General features: G+C 46.5%; 1 protein-coding gene across 1 annotated transcript in view; it reads left to right on the top strand.

The window, feature by feature from the left end:
* Positions 1-17068, top strand: part of COMMD5 (COMM domain containing 5) — a 35920-nt gene that overhangs the window by 3746 nt on the left and 15106 nt on the right. The window contains exons 2-3 of the mRNA XM_004047723.5: positions 40-164; positions 14132-14196. The gene's annotated coding sequence lies outside the window, so the exon portion shown is untranslated. The remainder of the gene's footprint in view (positions 1-39; positions 165-14131; positions 14197-17068) is intronic.

Genomic DNA, 17068 nt, shown 5'->3' with positions numbered 1-17068 from the left:
TACAATCCTTTTTCCCTGGAATTTCTCTGGGCCATAAAGTGGCTTCTGCTGTGGCTATCCCATGTCCGGTGTAAGGAGACGGTGGTATGACTCATCCCTTTGTGTCCGGAATTGGTGGGTTCTTGGTCTCACTGACGTCAAGAATGAAGCCGCGGACCCTTGTGGTGAGTGTTACAGTTCTTAAAGGCAGCGTGTCTGGAGTTTGTTCGTTCTGATGTTCAGACGTGTTCAGAGTTTCTTCCTTCTGGTGGGTTCGTGGTCTCACTGGCTCAGGAGTGAAGCTGCAGACCTTCACGGTCAGTGTTACAGCTCTTAAGGCGGCACGTCTGGAGTTGTTCATTCCTCCCGGTGGGTTCATGGTCTCGATGGCTTCAGGAGTGAAGCTGCAGACCTTCGCGGTGTTACAGCTCGTAAAAGCAGTGTGGACCCAAAGAGTGAGCAGTAGCTAGATTTATTGCAAAGAGCGGAAGAACAAAGCTTCCACAGTGTGGAAGGGGACCCGAGCAGGTTGCCACTGCTGGCTCGGGCAGCCTGCTTTTATTCTCTTATCTGGCCCCACCCACATCCTGCTTGATTGGTCCATTTTACAGAGAGCCGATTGGTCTGTTTTACAGAGAGCTGATTGGTCCATTTTGACAGGGTGCTGATTGGTGCATTTACAATCCCTGAGCTAGACACAAAAGTTCTCCATGTCCCCATTAGTTTAGCTAGATACAGAGTGCTGATTGGTGCATTTACAAACCTTGAGCTAGATACAGAGTGCTGATTTGTGTATTTACAATCCTTTAGCTAGACATAAAGGTTCTCCAAGTCCCCAACAGAGTAACTAGATACAGAGTGCCGATTGGTGCATTCACAAACCCTGAGCTAGACACGGTGCTGACAGGTGTGTTTACAAACCTTGAGCTAGACACAGAGTGCTGATTGGTGTGTTTACAATCCCTTAGCTAGACATAAAGGTGCTCCAAGTCCCCACTAGACTTAGGAGCCCAGCTGGCTTCACCCAGTGGATCCCGCACCAGGGCCACAGGTGGAGCTGCCTGCCAGTCCTGTGCTGTGTGCCCGCACTCATCAGCCCTTGGGTGGTCAATGGGACTGGGCACCATGGAGCAGGGAGCGGCGCTTGTCAGGGAGGCTTGGGCCACGCAGGAGCCCACGGCGGGCAGGGGGAGGCTCAGGCATGGCAGGCTGCGGGTCCTGAGCCCTGCCCCATGGGGAGGCAGCTAAGGCCCAGTGAGAAGTCGAGCACAGCAGCTACTGGCCCAGGTGCTAAGCCCCTCACTGCCCAGGGCTTGCAAGCCGGCCAGCAGCTCCGAGTGCGGGGCCTGCTGAGCCCATGCCCACCCGGAACTCACGCTGGCCCACAAGCACCGTGCGCAGCCCTGGTTCCCACCCACGCCTCTCCCTCCACACCTCCCTGCAAGCTGAGGGAGCCGGCTCCAGCCTTGGCCAGCTCAGAAAGGGGCTCCCACAGTGCAGCGGCGGGCTGAAGGGCTCCTCAAGCACGGCCAGAGTGGACGCCAAGGCCAAGGAGGCACCGAGAGCAAGCGAGGGCTGCCAGCATGCTGTTACCTCTCACCTTCTCTGGAGGAAGATGACAGCACACTGGGCTTGGCATGTGCCAGGCAGCTCTGAGGCATCCCTGAGAGAGAGGGGGCATTCCCAGAAAACAGGTTGGGAAATCTCTGGCCACCAACGGCCACTCAGTGTACAGAGGAGCTGGTGATGGAAGCTGGGAATTTCTTGTCTAGGAGTTGGACTTGCCCTGGAGTGGGGGAAAATTTTGGGTGGTAGTAGTGTGTATTAAGGTTCTCTAGAGGCACAGAACTAATAGAAATATATATATATATATTTCTATATATATATATTTCTACATATATATATAGAAATAAATGTATATATATATACATATATATATATATATTTCTATATATATATATTTCTACATATATATATAGAAATAAATGTATATATATATACATATATATATATATATATATATGGAAGAACTTGGAAGTCCGATGTTCTAGGGCAGGAAGCGTCCAGCATGGAAGAAAGATGTAGGCTGGGAGGCTAGGCCAGTCTCCTTTTCACGTTTTTCTGCCTGCTTTATATTCACTGGCAGCTGATTAGATGGTGCCCACCAGATTAAGGGTGGGTCTGCCTTCCCCAGCCCACTGACTCGAATGTTGATATCCTTTGGCAACACCCTCACATACACACCCAGGATTAATACTTTGCATTCGTCAATCCAATCAAGTTGACACTCAGTATTAACCATCACAAGTCCACCCCTTGTCAACTTGAACCCATACACATCTCCTGAGATCATACATAATCTTCAAATAAAGACACTAATAAGGTCATAATTATGCCTAACATAATACAACTATCTTTTGTACAACTGGAAACAAACCAATCCCCAACCCAAATGCTATTACATAAAGTTAACAATACTTAAATGCTGATATGAAGTCAATAAATCTTATGTCACGTGATAAAGGAAAATGAAATAAAATGAAGATATTCTTAGTACAAGTGTTTACATGCGCAAACTTTTTTTTTTTTTCCCAAGACATAGTCACGCTCAGTTGCCCAGGCTGGAGTGCAGTGGCGCAATCTCAGATCACTGCAAGCTCCACCTCCCGGGTTGATGCCATTCTCCTGCCTCAGCCTCCTGAGTAGCTGGGACTACAGGTGCCCGCCACCATGCCCAGCTAATTTTTTGTATTTTTAGTAGAGATGAGATTTCACCGTGTTAGCCAGGATGGTCTCGATCTCCTGACTTCGTGATCCGTCCGTCTCGGCCTCCCAAAGTGCTGGGATTACAGGCATGAGCCACCGCGCCTGGCCAACACAAACATGTTTTTAACAAAAGAAGGAAAAATACTCATGACAATTACAGTCCCCATTTCTGCAGCTGGTTACGTGGTCGTAGCTGGTATTGATGACTGCCTTCTTCTACTACCCATTCTGTATTCTCTTTGCCTTCAGCAAGCACCTCAGCAGGTAATGGTTTTTTTCCTGGTGGAGTGACCCAAACCTTCATTCCTGAAGGGTCTGGGCCATTTGTAGTCCTGCCTGGAATGGGCTGTTATAGATTCCCATTGACTTTAATCACAGGGCATGGTAATACTAAGAGATGCTCTAATGGATCGCCTGTATTCCACTCATACTCTTCCGTACCTCCATTGTGGAGTAGTAGACTCATTTCATCTTGATGGTCTGGGTCAGTCACCCCAGCCAACACTGTAACTCCCTTCTTAGCTTGTTGACTTAAAGGTAGGAGAGCCCAAATTGTCCAGGTGGCAATCTTAACCTCCAGTTTAATGGGATTGTTGTTGTGTCTCCTGGTGGCAGCGTTCCTCCCTCTGGAACTAAGACCTCTAGGCCAGCAGAACATAATGTCATGGGAACACAAAGCAAAAATTTTGCTAGTGGATCAGTAGGGGTGATGGTGAGTGGTGCCACTTCCACTTCCACCCTTTGGTTCCTGGACCCATGAATCCTGGCTTTGGGAGAAGCAGTACCACATATCGGATGCTGAATCAGAGCATACACAGCCATGTGGAGAACTTTGCCCCAGCCTTGCAAAGTAGTGTCACCTAGTTGGCATTGTAATTGTGACTTCAAAAGGCCATTCCACCATTCTAGCAATCCACCTGCTTCAGGGTGATGGTGAACATGGTAAAACCAGTGAATTCCATGAGCATGAGCCCACTACTACACCTCTTTAGCCATAAAGTGAGTGCCTTGGTCAGAGGCAATGCTGTGTCGAATACCATAATGGTGGATGATAAGGCATTCCATAGGTCCACAGATGGTAGTCTTGACAGAAGCATTGCCTGCAGGATAGGCTAACCCATATCCGGAGTAAATGTCTATTCCAGTGAGGACAAACCTCTGCCCTTCCCATGATGGAAGAGGTCCAGTATAATCAACCTACCACCAGGTAGGTGACTGATCACCCCAAGGAATGGTGCCATATCGAGAGCTCAGCATTGGTCTCCGTTGCTGGCAAATTGGGCACTCAGCAGTGGCCACAGCCAGATCAGCTTTGGTGAGTGGAAGTCCATGTTGCTGAACCCATGAGTAACCTCCATCCCTGCCACCATGGCCACTTTGTTCATGGGCCCATTGGGCAATAACAGGGGTGGCGAGGGAAAGAGGCTGAGTGGTGTCCACAGAATGGGTCATCCTATCCACTTGATTATTAAAATCCTCCTCTGCTGAGGTCACCCATTGGTGAGCACTCACATGAGACACAAATATCTTCACAGTTTTTGACCACTCAGAGAGGTCCACCCACATACCTCTGCCCCAAATTTGTTTGTCACCAATTTTCCAATCATGCTTCTTCCAAGTCCCTGACCATCCCGCCAAACTATTGGCTACAGCCCATGAATCAGTACATAATCACAGATCTGTCCATTTCTCCTTCCATGCAAAGTGCACAACCAGGTGCACTGCTCGAAGTTCTGCCCACTGGGAAGATCTCCCTTCACCACTGTCTTTCAAAGATGTCTTAGAAAGAGGCTGTAATGCTGCAGCTGTCCACTTTCAAGTGGTGCCTGCGTATCCTGCAGAACCATCTGTGAACCAGGCCCTAGTTTTCTCTTCCTCTGTCAACTGGTCATAGAGAACTCCCCACAAGGCCATCATGCAGGCTGAGGGAGAGAAGGCAGGGTGGCAGGAGGGGAGACCATTGGGTATTTGGGCCACTTCCTCATCTAACTTTCTTGTGCCTTCAGGGCCTGCTCAAGCCCGATCATGTATATATCACTTCCATTTGATGATGGAATGCTGCTGTGCATGACCCACTTTATGGCTAGATGGGTCAGAAAGCACCCAGTTCATGATAGTCAGTTCAGGTAGCATGGTGACTTGAAACATTCAGTTTCCACCAAAGCCCAGTAACAGGCCAAGAGCTGTCTCTCAAAAGGAGAGTAGCTATCTGCAGAAGGTGGCAGGGCCTTGCTCCAAAATCCTAGAGGCCTCCACTGTGATTCACCTATGGGGGCCTGCCAAAGGCTCCAAACAGCATCCCTGTCTGCCACTGACCTCTCAAGCACCATTGGATCTGCTGGGTCATGTGGCCCAAGTGGCAGAGCAGAGTGTGCACAGCAGTCTAGATTTGTTGCAGAGCCTTCTCCTGTTCTGGATCCCATTCAAAACTGGCAGCCTTTTGGGTCACTCGATAAATGGCCTGGGGTAACACACTCAAATGAGGGATGTGTTGCCTCCAAAATCCAAATAACCCCACTAGGCGTTATGCTTCTTTCTTGGTTGTAGGAGGGGCCAAATGCAGCAACTTATCCTTCCCCTTAGAAGGAATATCTGAACAGGCCCCACACCACTAGACCTCTAGAAATTTTACTGAGGTAGAAGTTCCCTGAATTTTAGTCGGATTTATTTTGCATCCTCTGGCATGCAAATGTCTCACAAGTAGGTCCAGTGTGTTTGCTACTTCTTGCTCACTGGATCCAGTCAGCATAATGTCATCAATATAATGGACCAGTGTGATATGTTGTAGAAGCAAAAAGCAATCAAGCTCTCCAATAAGATTATGATGCAAAGATGGAGAGTCAATATACTCCTGAGGCAAGACAGTAAAAGTATATTTCTGGCCTGGCCAGCTGAAGACAAATTGCTTCTGGTGGGTCTTATGGACAGGAATGGAGAAAAAGACACTTGCCAAGTCAATGGTTGCATACCAAGTACCAGGATGCTGAGACCAGCTCAGTCAGGGAGACCCTAACCCAGCAGCGCTAGAGGAATTAAAGACACACACACAGAAATATAGAGGTGTAAAGTGGGAAATCAGGGGTCTCACAGCCTTCAGAGCTGAAAGCCCCAAACAGAGATTTACCCATGTATTTATTAACAACAAGCCAGTCATTAGCATTGTTTCTATAGATATTAGATTAACTAAAAGTATCCCTTATGGGAAACGAAGGGATGGGCCACAGTAAAGGGATGGGTTGGGCTAGTTATCTGCAGCAGGAGCATGTACTTAAAGCATGCTGTTGTTTGTGGTTTAAGAACGCCTTTAAGCAGTTTTCTGCCCTGGGTGGGCCAGGTGTTCCTTGCCCTCATTCCAGTAAACCCACAACCTTCCAGCATGGGCATTATGGCCATCATGAACATGTCACAGTGCTGCAGAGACTTTGTTTATGGACAGTTTTGGGGCCAGTTTATGGCCAGATTTTGGAAGGGGCCTCTTCCCAACATGTTCCCCCTTCTTTGATTTGCAAATTGATAAAAGCAAAGGCGGCTTTGTCACAGTGAGCTACTTCTTGCAGGAGTCAGGATCCACATCTGCAGACTATACAAAGACAAACAACACAGATTAAAAGTACAATCATCATTGAAATCACAGAGCTTCCAAGTGTTTTTATCCATTTTAATGGGTTACCAGCTGCTAATCTGTCTGCAGCTCCTTTAAGCACTCCAGTTCCTGGCATTAAGGTCAGGTGTGCCTGGGATGCTTCAAATATTTGTTCTTTTAATTTTGCAATATCCAAAGACAAGCTTGTAGAGTGTCTTTCTAGATGCTTTTTTATTCTTTCACAAATTTTGATCTTATTAAGAACTATTAATAGTTTCCACAAATCCTTGTGTTTAGCTCCTGCAGCGGGCCATATCATTTGAGGTTGAGGTGCCACTATACTGCCATGGTTCCAGATAATAGGAACTTTTGCCATACTTCTTATCATTTCTACCATCTGACCGTTTTGTTCAGATCAGCTGAACATAGTGTGACCGTGGCACACAGACTGAGAGGTGCAATTCAAGCTAAACATCCCCTTAGGGGACCAATCAATAATGATTCCATAGGAATTGCTGTGCAGCACCTCTGCCTGTTCTGCAGTGCAGTCTTCCTAAACAAGTACATTCATTATTTCTGGCCAGGTTCTATTTTGTTTATGAATAGGTTTTTAAGGGCGATATGCCTGAATTATAGGAGCAGATTTATAATGTAAATACTGAGATCAGAAAGCATGTGTAACTGCATCATAGAGTGATTACATCCAGGAATTATTGCCAGCGAAGATTGATAAATATGCCCAATAAGTATAATTATTCTGTGTCAGCCCTTGTTGAAGGAATACTCACGGCAATCATCGCTGTCATAGCTACCATTAAATTACTCATTGTGACTGGCTGTCCTGCTTTCCTCAGGTTTTCTTCTGCCATCTGTGACAGCTTCTTGATCTGTCCCCAGGTGGGTGGCTGTGTTCGACGGGTGTTGCTCGTGACAGTTGGGGTCCTCCTCAGCATCAGTCTTGACATGACTGCAACTGGGGGGTCCTCAGGATCCTCCCAGAATCTCTTCCTCAGCATCTGGCTCATGATAAGGTTTCAGGTGTCTTGATGGTATCCAAATTGGCTGTTGATTTTGGCCTGGAGAAACACAAGCATAACCTCTACTCCAAGTTATTATTTTACCTATTTCCCAACTTTTTTTTATCAGGTCTCTCCACCAAACCAATTGTTCTGCTTCTGTCTTTGCAGCTGGTTTCTGTAGATGCTGTTCAGCTGCTGATAACATCTGGCCCTTGGGCAGGCTCAAAAAATTTAAAGTTAATAATGCTAGATTCAATTGTGTATGGGCTGTCCCATAATCCCTATTTCTCCCCCTTTTTTGTTTTTGTCATCAGTTGTTTATCTGTATGAAATGATAACTGAACATTTTTAATTAACTGTGTGGAATGAACCACATATGAAGAATCAGAAATCACATTAATAAGCATATTAAAAGCAGTCAATACCTCAATTACAGCTACAAGCTCCACTTTTTGAGCTGAAGTGTAGGGTGACTGGGAAACTTTACTTTTTGAGCCAGAATAGGAAGCTTTACCATTACTAGACCCATCTGTAAAACAATGAAAATGCTTAGCAGGCTTCAGGTTGTTTACTGCAGTAATTGTAAATGCAAACCGTTCACAGTCTTGCTCAGCTAAAGGGATAGTAAAGAAACAGTCTTTTAAATCTGTGACTATTAAAGGCCAATTTTTTGGAATTACAGCAGAAGGAGGTAATCCTGGCTGTAGTGCTCCCATAGGTTGTATAACTGAATTGATGACTCTTAAGTCAGTTAACATTCTCCATTTACTTGATTTTTTTCTTAATTATGAAAACTGGAGAATTCCAAGGGAAAATGTTGGAGCTATGTGCCCATTTTCTAATTGTTCAGTAACTAATTTCTCTAAAGCCTCCAGTTTCTCTTTACTTAGCAACCATTGTTCTATCCAAATTGGCTTATCTGTTAACCATTTTAAAGGTATAGGTTCTGGAGGCTTAACAATGGCCACCATCAAAATAATATCCTAATCTTTGGCAGGAACTTTGCCTTTCCATTTGAAGCACTTCTTTCAAATCTTGCAATTTTTTTTTCTAGTCCCATACCAGGGACATACCCTATTTTATGCATCATATGTTGACTTTGAGGGCTATATAATTGTTCTGGAATTAGAACCTGTGCTCCCCATTGTTGTAATAAATCCCTCCCCCATAAGTTTATAGGTACAGAAGTTATAATTGGTTGAATAGTCCCAGGTTGTCCATCAGGCCCTAAACAATGCAAAATATAACTACTTTGATATACTTCAGGGGCTTTACCAATTCCAACTATGTTAAATTGAGCGGGTTGAATTGGCCATGTGGACGGCCACTGCATACAGAAATGATTGAAATGTCCACTCCTGTATCTACCAAACCTTTAAATTTCTTTCCCTGAATAGTTATTTCACAGGTAGGACGTTTATCAGTAACTTGCTTTACCCGATAAGCTGCTTTGCCTTGTTTATTTGTGCTTCCAAATCCTCCTGTTCATTTAACTTCACTTTTTCCCATTCCCACATATGGCACAATCAGGAGCTGTGCTATGCACTCTCCTGGCTCTGCTTTCCAGGGAACAGAAGTAGATATAACAATTTGAATTTCCCCATTGTAATCTGAATCAATGACTCCTGTATGTATTTGTACGCCTTTTAAATTTAAGCTAGACCTGCCTAGAAATAATCCTATCATCCCTGCTGGCAAGGGTCCACAGACTCCTGTTGGGACCTTTTGTGGGGGTTCCCCAGGGAGAAGGCTCACAGCTTTTGTGCAGCATAAATCCACTGTGGCACTACTGGCTGTGGCAGAGGACAGACATTGTACAGGGGTGAGGGAATGGCCTGAGCTGGAAATGCTCCAGTTTAGAATGGGGCCTGGGATGGGCCCCTCGTGGCGTTTCCCAAAATCGGGTTCCCATCTTTATCAAACTTAGAGTGACACTTACTAGCCCAGTGTTTTCCTTTTTTACATTTTGGACATATTTCAGGCTCAGCAGTTTTCTTTTTTCCCCTATCTGGCGGCCTAACTCGCTGATTTTTTCTACATTCTTTTTTAGTATGACCATGCTTCCCACAGTTAAAACAAGCTCCAGGAAATAGAATATTTCCTTTGCCCACTCTTAGTCCTGCCATTGCCTGTGCTAGCAGAGTAGCCTTATGCAGATTGCCTCCGATACCATCACAGGCCTTGGTATAATCAACTAAATGTGCTTTCCCTCTGATAGGTCGCAGAGCTGTCAGGCAGTCGGGATTAGCACTGTCGAAAGCTAATAAGTGCAACACTATATCCTGAGCCGTCGAATCTGCAGTTACCTTTTTAAGAGACTCCTGTAACCGAGCTATAAAATCCATGTATGGTTTTTTTGGTCCCTGTTTTACTGCACTAAAGGAAGGGTATTGTTCTCCACATGAAGTGATTTTTTCCCAAGCTCTAATGCACACTCCTCTAAGTTGTTCTATGGCATCATCCTGCATGACCACTTGTGCATCTAAACCAGCCCAGCCGCGAACCCCCAAAAGTTAGTCTGCAGTTATATTAATTTGGGCCTGGGCATTGCAAGCAGCCTGAATGGAAGCTTCATCTGCCCACCAAGTTTTAAATTGTAAGAACTGAGCAGGAGTTAGACAAGCTCGAGTAAGAGCATCCCAGTCAGTAGGAATCATCCAACTGGAAACAGCAACATTCTTTAACAGTCCCATTACAAAAGGGGAACCTGGTCCATACTGATTAACAGCTTGTTTAAATTCTTTAAATAATTTAAAAGGAAAAGGCTCAAATGTAACTATAATATTTCCCTGTTGATCTGGGGGGTGTATTCTAACAGGGAATTGCCAAGCCTCTAAATCGCCCTCTCATCTAGCTTGCTGAATTCCTGCCTGAATAGAACTAAGAGCAGTTGCTCAAGGCATTGCTCAAACAGTCACTGGGGCAACTACTTTTCACCCAATGTCCTCTGGAAAAGAAAGATCTGGAGGGTCTTTTTCTTCAAAATAATAAGGAGGGGGTGCAGAAGGGTAGGGATGAACCTCTCCCTCCTTTGCCGCTTGAGCTTTAGCTGGCAAATAAACCTGCTCTGTAACCTCTTCTGTTACTTCGTTTTACTTTCCTTCCTCCTCATCATCAGTGTGAAAAAGTTCCAAGGGAGAACGCACCAGACCCCACATTTGTCCCATTGTTACCCTGATGCTTCCGAGCTCCCCTTCTTACTTACCACGGGGATGGCTTTAAGAGTACTTGGGTGTCCTCCAGCTTAGTTCCACATTCTCCGTCACTCCAGTGACCCTTCAACCTGGATTCGAGCCCCCACGATGGACGCCACTTGCCGAGACCAGTTCAGTCAGGGAGACCCTAACCCAGCAGCACTAGAGGAATTAAAGATATACACACAGAAATATAGAGGTGTGAGGTGGAAAATCAGGGGTCTCACAGCCTTCAGAGCTGAGAGCCCCAAACAGAGATTTACCCACGTATTTATTAACAGCAAGCCAGTCATTAGCATTGTTTCTATAGTTATTAAATTAACTAAAAGTATCCCTTATGAGAAATGAAGGGATGGGCCAAGTTAAAGGAATAGGTTGGGCTAGTTAACTGCAGCAGGAGCATGTCCTTAAGGCACAGATCGCTCATGCTATTGCTTGTGGTTTAAGAATGCCTTTAAGCGGTTTTCCGCCCTGGGTGGGCCAGGTGTTCCTTGCCCTCATTCCTGTAAACCTGCAACCTTCCAGCGTGGGCGTTATGGCCATCATGAAAATGTCACAGTGCTACAGAGATTTTGTTTATGGCCAGTTTTGGGGCCAGTTTATGGCCAGATTTTGGGGGGCCTGTTCCCAACACCAGGAGATGTGTTGATTTGCTCCAGCAATGAAACCACATTTGGTACGGCAGCTGCAATTGGAGTCACCACTTAGTTAAGCTCATCATAATCCACTGTCATCCTCCAAGATCCATCTGTCTTCTGCACAGGCCAAATGGGAGAGTTGAACAGGGAGGTGGTGGGAATCACCACCCCTGCGTCCTTCAAGTCCTTGATAGTAGCACTAATCTCCACGTTCCCTCCAGGGATTCAATATTGTTTTTGATTTACTACTTTTCTAGGTACAGCCAGCTCTAATGGCTTCCATTTGGCGTTTCCAACCATAATAGCCTTTACCAGTCAAGGAGCCAATGTGGGGGTTCTGCCAGTTGCTAAGTATGTCTATGCCAATTATGCATCCTGGCACTTGGAAAATGACCACAGGATGAGTCTGGGGACCCACTGGACCCGCTGTAAGTTGGACCTGAGCTAAAACTCCATTAATTACCTGACCTCCGCCTCCTGACCTCAGGTGATCCACCCACCTTGGCCTACCTGTAGGGACCAGCCCCACAGGGTCGGTGGGTTTTTCTCCCCATGTGCGGAGATGAGAGAGCGTAGAAATAAAGACACAAGACAAAGAGAAAAGAAAAGACTCCTGGGCCCAGGGGACCACTACCACCAAGACGCAGAGACCGGTAGTGGTCCCAAATGCCAGGCTGCACTGATATTTATTGGATACAAGACAAAGGGGCAGGGTAAGGAGAGTGAGCCATCTCCAGTAATAGGTAAGGTCATGTGGGTCATGTGTCCACTGAACAGGTGGCCCTTCCCTGCCTGGCAGCCTAGGCAGAGAGAGAGAGAGAGGGAGAGAGAGAGAGACAACTTACACCATTATTTCTGCATATCAGAGACTTTTAGTACTTTAACTAATTTGCTACTGCTATCTAAAAGGCAGAGCCAGGTGTACAGGATGGAACACGAAAGCAGACTAGGAGCGTGACCACTGAAACACAGCATCACAGGGAGACGGTTAGGCCCCTGGATAACTGCGGGCGGGCCTGACTGATGTCAGGCCCTCCACAAGAGGTGGAGGAGTAGAGTCTTCTCTAAATTCCCCCAGGGAAAGGGACACTCCCTTTCCCAGTCTGCTAAGTAGCAGGTATTTTTCCTTGGTACTGACGCTACCGCTAGACCATGGTCCACTTGGCAACAGGCATCTTCCCAGATGCTGGCGTTACCGCTAGACCAAGGAGCCCTCTGGTGGCCCTGTCTGGGCATAACAGAAGGCTCGCACTCATGTCTTCTGGTCACTCCTCACTATGTCCCCTCAGCTCCTATATCTGTATGGCCTGGTTTTTCCTAGGTTATGATTATAGAGCGAGGATTATTATAAAATTGGAATAAAGAGTAATTGCTACAAACTAATGATTAATGATATTCATATATAATCATGTCTGTGATCTAGATCTAGTATAACTTGTTGTTTTATATATTTTATTATACTGGAACAGCTCGTGCCCTTGGTCTCTTGCCTCGGCACCTGGGTGGCTTGCCGCCCACACTACCAAAGTGCTGGAATTACAGGCATGAGCCATCATGCCCAGCCATCGTTTTCTTTCTTTTTTGTTTTTTTTGTTTTTTTTTTTTTTGAGGCAGAGTCTCGCTCTGTCACCCAGGCTGGAGTGCAGTGGTGCGAACTCAGCTCACTGCAAGCTCCACCTCCTGGGTTCATGCCAGTCTCCTGCCTCAGCCTTCCGAGTAGCTGGGACTACAGGCGCCTGCCACCACGCCTGGCTAATTTTTTGTATTGTTAGTAGAGACAGGGTTTCACTGTGTTAGCCAGGATGGTCTCGATCTCCTGACCTCATGATCTGCCTGCCTCGGCCTCCCACAGTGCTGGGATTACAGGCGTGAGCCACTGTGCCCAGCCCAGCCATCATTTTCTTTCATCACTTTGTCCACTGAACTTAGGAGCAACCAACCAGCTTCATCATGTTCCTTGGTTCTCCACATATAGTCAAAGATATTATGTATAGGGTCGCTAAACTCCTTGCCTCTCATGAATGGTGAATCAGGAGTGTCAAATGCATTTATTTTGCATAACTCTCTAAACAGTTTATGCCAAGGACTATCAGTGTTCTCCATACTATTAGAAGTAGAGTCCTTAACATTTTGGGGTCTAATCATATTAACCAGCCAAATCCAGAAACCCAAAAACCAATGACAGAACTCCATCCTTAATATCCTCTTCCTCCAGAACCACTCCTGGTACAAAAATCTGTATTAATCAGAGTTCTCTAGAGGGACAGAACTAATGGAATATATATAAAAAGGGAAGTATTAAATTACACAATCACGAGGTCCCACAATAGGCTGTCTGCAAGCTTGAGGAGCAAGGAGAGCCAGTCCAAGTCTCAAAACTGAAGAACTTGGAGTCAGATGTTGGAGGGCAGGAAGCATCCGGCATGGGAGAAAGATGTAGGCTGGGAGGGTAGGCCAGTCTGGCCTTTTCACATTTCTCCAGTATTAACCATCACACCTATAAATTTCCCCAGCCTATAAGCAGCTATGGGCTCTGGAATTAAGCTCATCCCCCATCTCCACAGGTTTTTGCAATATACCTGTGTTGTTGCTGTTGAGCAACAATCTCTCTCTCTCTCTCTCCCCCCTCTCTCTCCTCTCTCTCTGTGTGTGTGTGTGTGTGTGTGTGTGTGTGTGTGTGTGTGTGTTTCTTTAGCCCTTGCCCTCCCTTCAAAACCTAACATTTTAGTGCCAAAACCCAGGATAGGGATTGGGTTCTAAATGGGTAAATGTTTTCTAGCAACCTGGAAAGCAGCAAGCAGCAAAAACCAGACCCAGGCCTGCTTCCAGATCCTGAATGGACTCCCTATTCCCAGCTCTGTTCCTTTATTCTCTCTTCTTCTCTGGCCCTGGGCTGACTTCCAGATCCTGATCAAACTCTCCGTCCTCTTTTTCCTTCCTTCCCCTTTCCAGGCAGCTCCAGCAAGTATCAATCCCATTGCTGGACATCACATCCAACACCCGTCTCCAATTAGTGGGTGAGTCTCCCTTTTTTTCCTTTCCAGATTCCTCTCATATTTCTGGGGGTTCACCAGAAAATTCCAGTACCAGGTGAGAGGTCTCCCTGGTCACCAGGTGACCGTGGCCTACCCTCTCAGGGGACGCCATCAGAATGCTCACCACTTTGGCCACTGCAGCCTCTGAGGGACTGCAAAGAGCTGTAGGGATGCCCTGGCTCTCCTAGGTCCCTTCTCCCAGGAGGAATCAGGGTACTCACTCCCCTCCGGGGTATTCACTTCCCTCTGGGGTACTTCCATCCTCTAAATTTCTCACCCTCTGGCCAGCAGTATGGGGCAACACTCCTCAAAACTTCAAGACACCACTCTTGGATGTTTCCATCCAGAACCTCCAAGCCCAGGGCTTGGCAGACTCCATTAAAACTGAACGCCTTGCTGGCCAAGTGTGGTAGTTCATGCCTGTAATCTCAGCACTTTGGGAGGCCAAGGTGGGCAGATCACAAGGTCAGGAGTTCGAGACCAGCCTGGCCAATATGGTGAAACCCTGTCTCTACTAAAAATACAAAAATTAGCCGGGTGTGGTGGCAGGTGCCTGTAATCCCAGCTACCCAGGAGGCTGAGGCAGGAGAATTGCTTGAACCGGGGAGGCAGAGGTTGCAGTGAGCCAAGATCGTTCCACTGCATTCCAGTCTGGGTGACAGAGTGAGACTCTGTCTCAAAAAAAAAACAAAAACAAAAAACTGAACACCTTACTTTCCTCTATAATGTTGCCCAGCCCCAATGTAAACTAGACAATAATAGTCAATAGCCAAAAACCAAAACATTCAATTTCCACATCTGACATAATCTAAAAGACTTCCTCCAATGCAATCGTAAATGATCTGAGGTGCTTTGCTTATCTGTGCTCCTGGCTCACTCTCTCTCTGCCAATCCCGTTCACCTTTTCAAATCTTCTTCCTCAACAAAAAACCCACAAAAACGCCTCCTCCTCCAGACAAACCTTTCTCCTCTAATTTCAACCTAGCCAACAAAATAGGCACGTGCCCAGCCCCCTTCCACCAAAAACCAGGCACACAGCCAAAGGTCCTCCTAAGTTCTCCCTTTCCAGGAGGTCACAGGGACTAAAGGCATAATCTGAGTTCATATTCCCTTTTGCCTAGTCGACCTCTCTCAGCTTAAAAAAGAGACTCAGTGGCCAGGCGTGGTGGCTCACACCTGTAATCCCAGCAATTTGGGAGGCTGAGGCAGGCGGATAATGAGGTCAGGATATTGAGACCATCCTGGCTAACACAGTGAAACCCCGTCTCTACTAAAAATACAAAAAATTAGCTGGGCGTGGTGGCAGATGCCTGTAGTCCCAGCTACTTGGGAGGCTGAGGCAGGAGAATGGTGTGAACCCAGGAGGTGGAGCTTGCAGTGAGCCAAGATCACGCCGCTGTACTCCAGCCTGGGTGACAGAGCGAGACTGTGTCTCAAAAAAAAAAAAAAAAAAAAAAAGAGAGATTCAGCTCGTTTTGCATGGATCCCACCTCCTTCCTCAAGGAATTTCTGTATGTCACTCAATTTTATGACCTTACCTGGCATGTCATATATGTCATCCTCTCCTGCACCCTCACCCCTGAGGACAGGGAATGCATCTGGATAGCTGCCCAGGCCCATGTAGACACCCTCCCATAGACAAGATGCTGCCCATAACCCAATATGGACCCTAACTGTCCCCAGAACTGACCCCAGTTGGGATTATCAGGCAACTTCTGCAGACAGATAGAAATAAGGCCATATGATATGCCTCCTAGCTGGCATAAATAAAGCCATTCCTGGCCAGGCATGGTGGCTCACACCTGTAATCCCAGCACTTTGGGAGGCCAAGGCAGGCAGATCACCTGAGGTCAGGAGTTCGAGACCAGCCTGACCAACATGGAGAAACTCCGTCTGTACTTAAAAAAAAAAAAAAAAAAATTAGGCGTGGTGGTGCATGCCTGTATAAAGGGGAATAAGTATTAACTTACACAATCATAAGGTCCCACAATAGGCTGTCTGCAAGCTTGAGGAGCAAGGAGAGCCAGTCCGAGTCTCAGCTACTCGGGAGGCTAAGGCAGGAGAATCACTTGAACTCAGGAGGCAGAGGTTGTGGTGAGTCGAGATCACGCCATTGCACTCCAGCCTGGGCAACAAGAGTGAAACTCCATCTCAAAAATAAATAAATAAAGCTGTTCCTGCTCTTTTCTTCTCCTGCTTTTCAAAGGCCATAACTAAATATGCCACGTTGAACCCTAATGCCAAGAAGGGAAGAATCTACCTCCATTTACACTTCATTTTCCAGTCAGCCCCAGACATTCTAATGAAACTTAAAAAACTGGAGAATAGCCCTCAAACCCCCCAAAGAGACTTAATCAAAGTGGCCTTTAAGGTCTTTAACAATAGAGAGGAAAAACTAAAGGTCCAAAAGCTAAAAAGAGACCAGGCTAAATGCCAGATGCTGGCAGCTGCCATTCAACAGGGTTCCCAACATGTACAGAAATCCTCAACCTTGCAGCAAACTCCACCAGAAGCCTGTTTTAAGTGCAGCCAACAGAGTCACTGGGCAAAGGCCTACTCTCAAAACTTTGCCCCATCTGTGGCATCAAGGAACACTGGAAGTGGGACTGTGCTCAGCAAAACTCTTCATCCCGCTTCACCACCTCTAACTGAAGACTGATGGGGCCAGGGGCCTACCACCCCAACTGCCATCACCACCTCGGAACCCAGGGTCAGTCTCTGGTAAGCCCATGTCTTTCCTATTGGATACAGGGACTAGTTACTCAGTTTTATTAGAATATTCTGGACCCCTCCTCAGTTCCTCTATCTGTATTGTGGGAGTTGATGGAATCCCCTCTAGGCACAAACAGACTGG

This window comes from Gorilla gorilla, chromosome 7, assembly GCF_029281585.2.
Source record: "Gorilla gorilla gorilla isolate KB3781 chromosome 7, NHGRI_mGorGor1-v2.1_pri, whole genome shotgun sequence".
Taxonomy (NCBI): Eukaryota; Metazoa; Chordata; class Mammalia; order Primates; family Hominidae; genus Gorilla; species Gorilla gorilla.
This window is presented reverse-complemented; position numbering and strand designations above follow the sequence as displayed.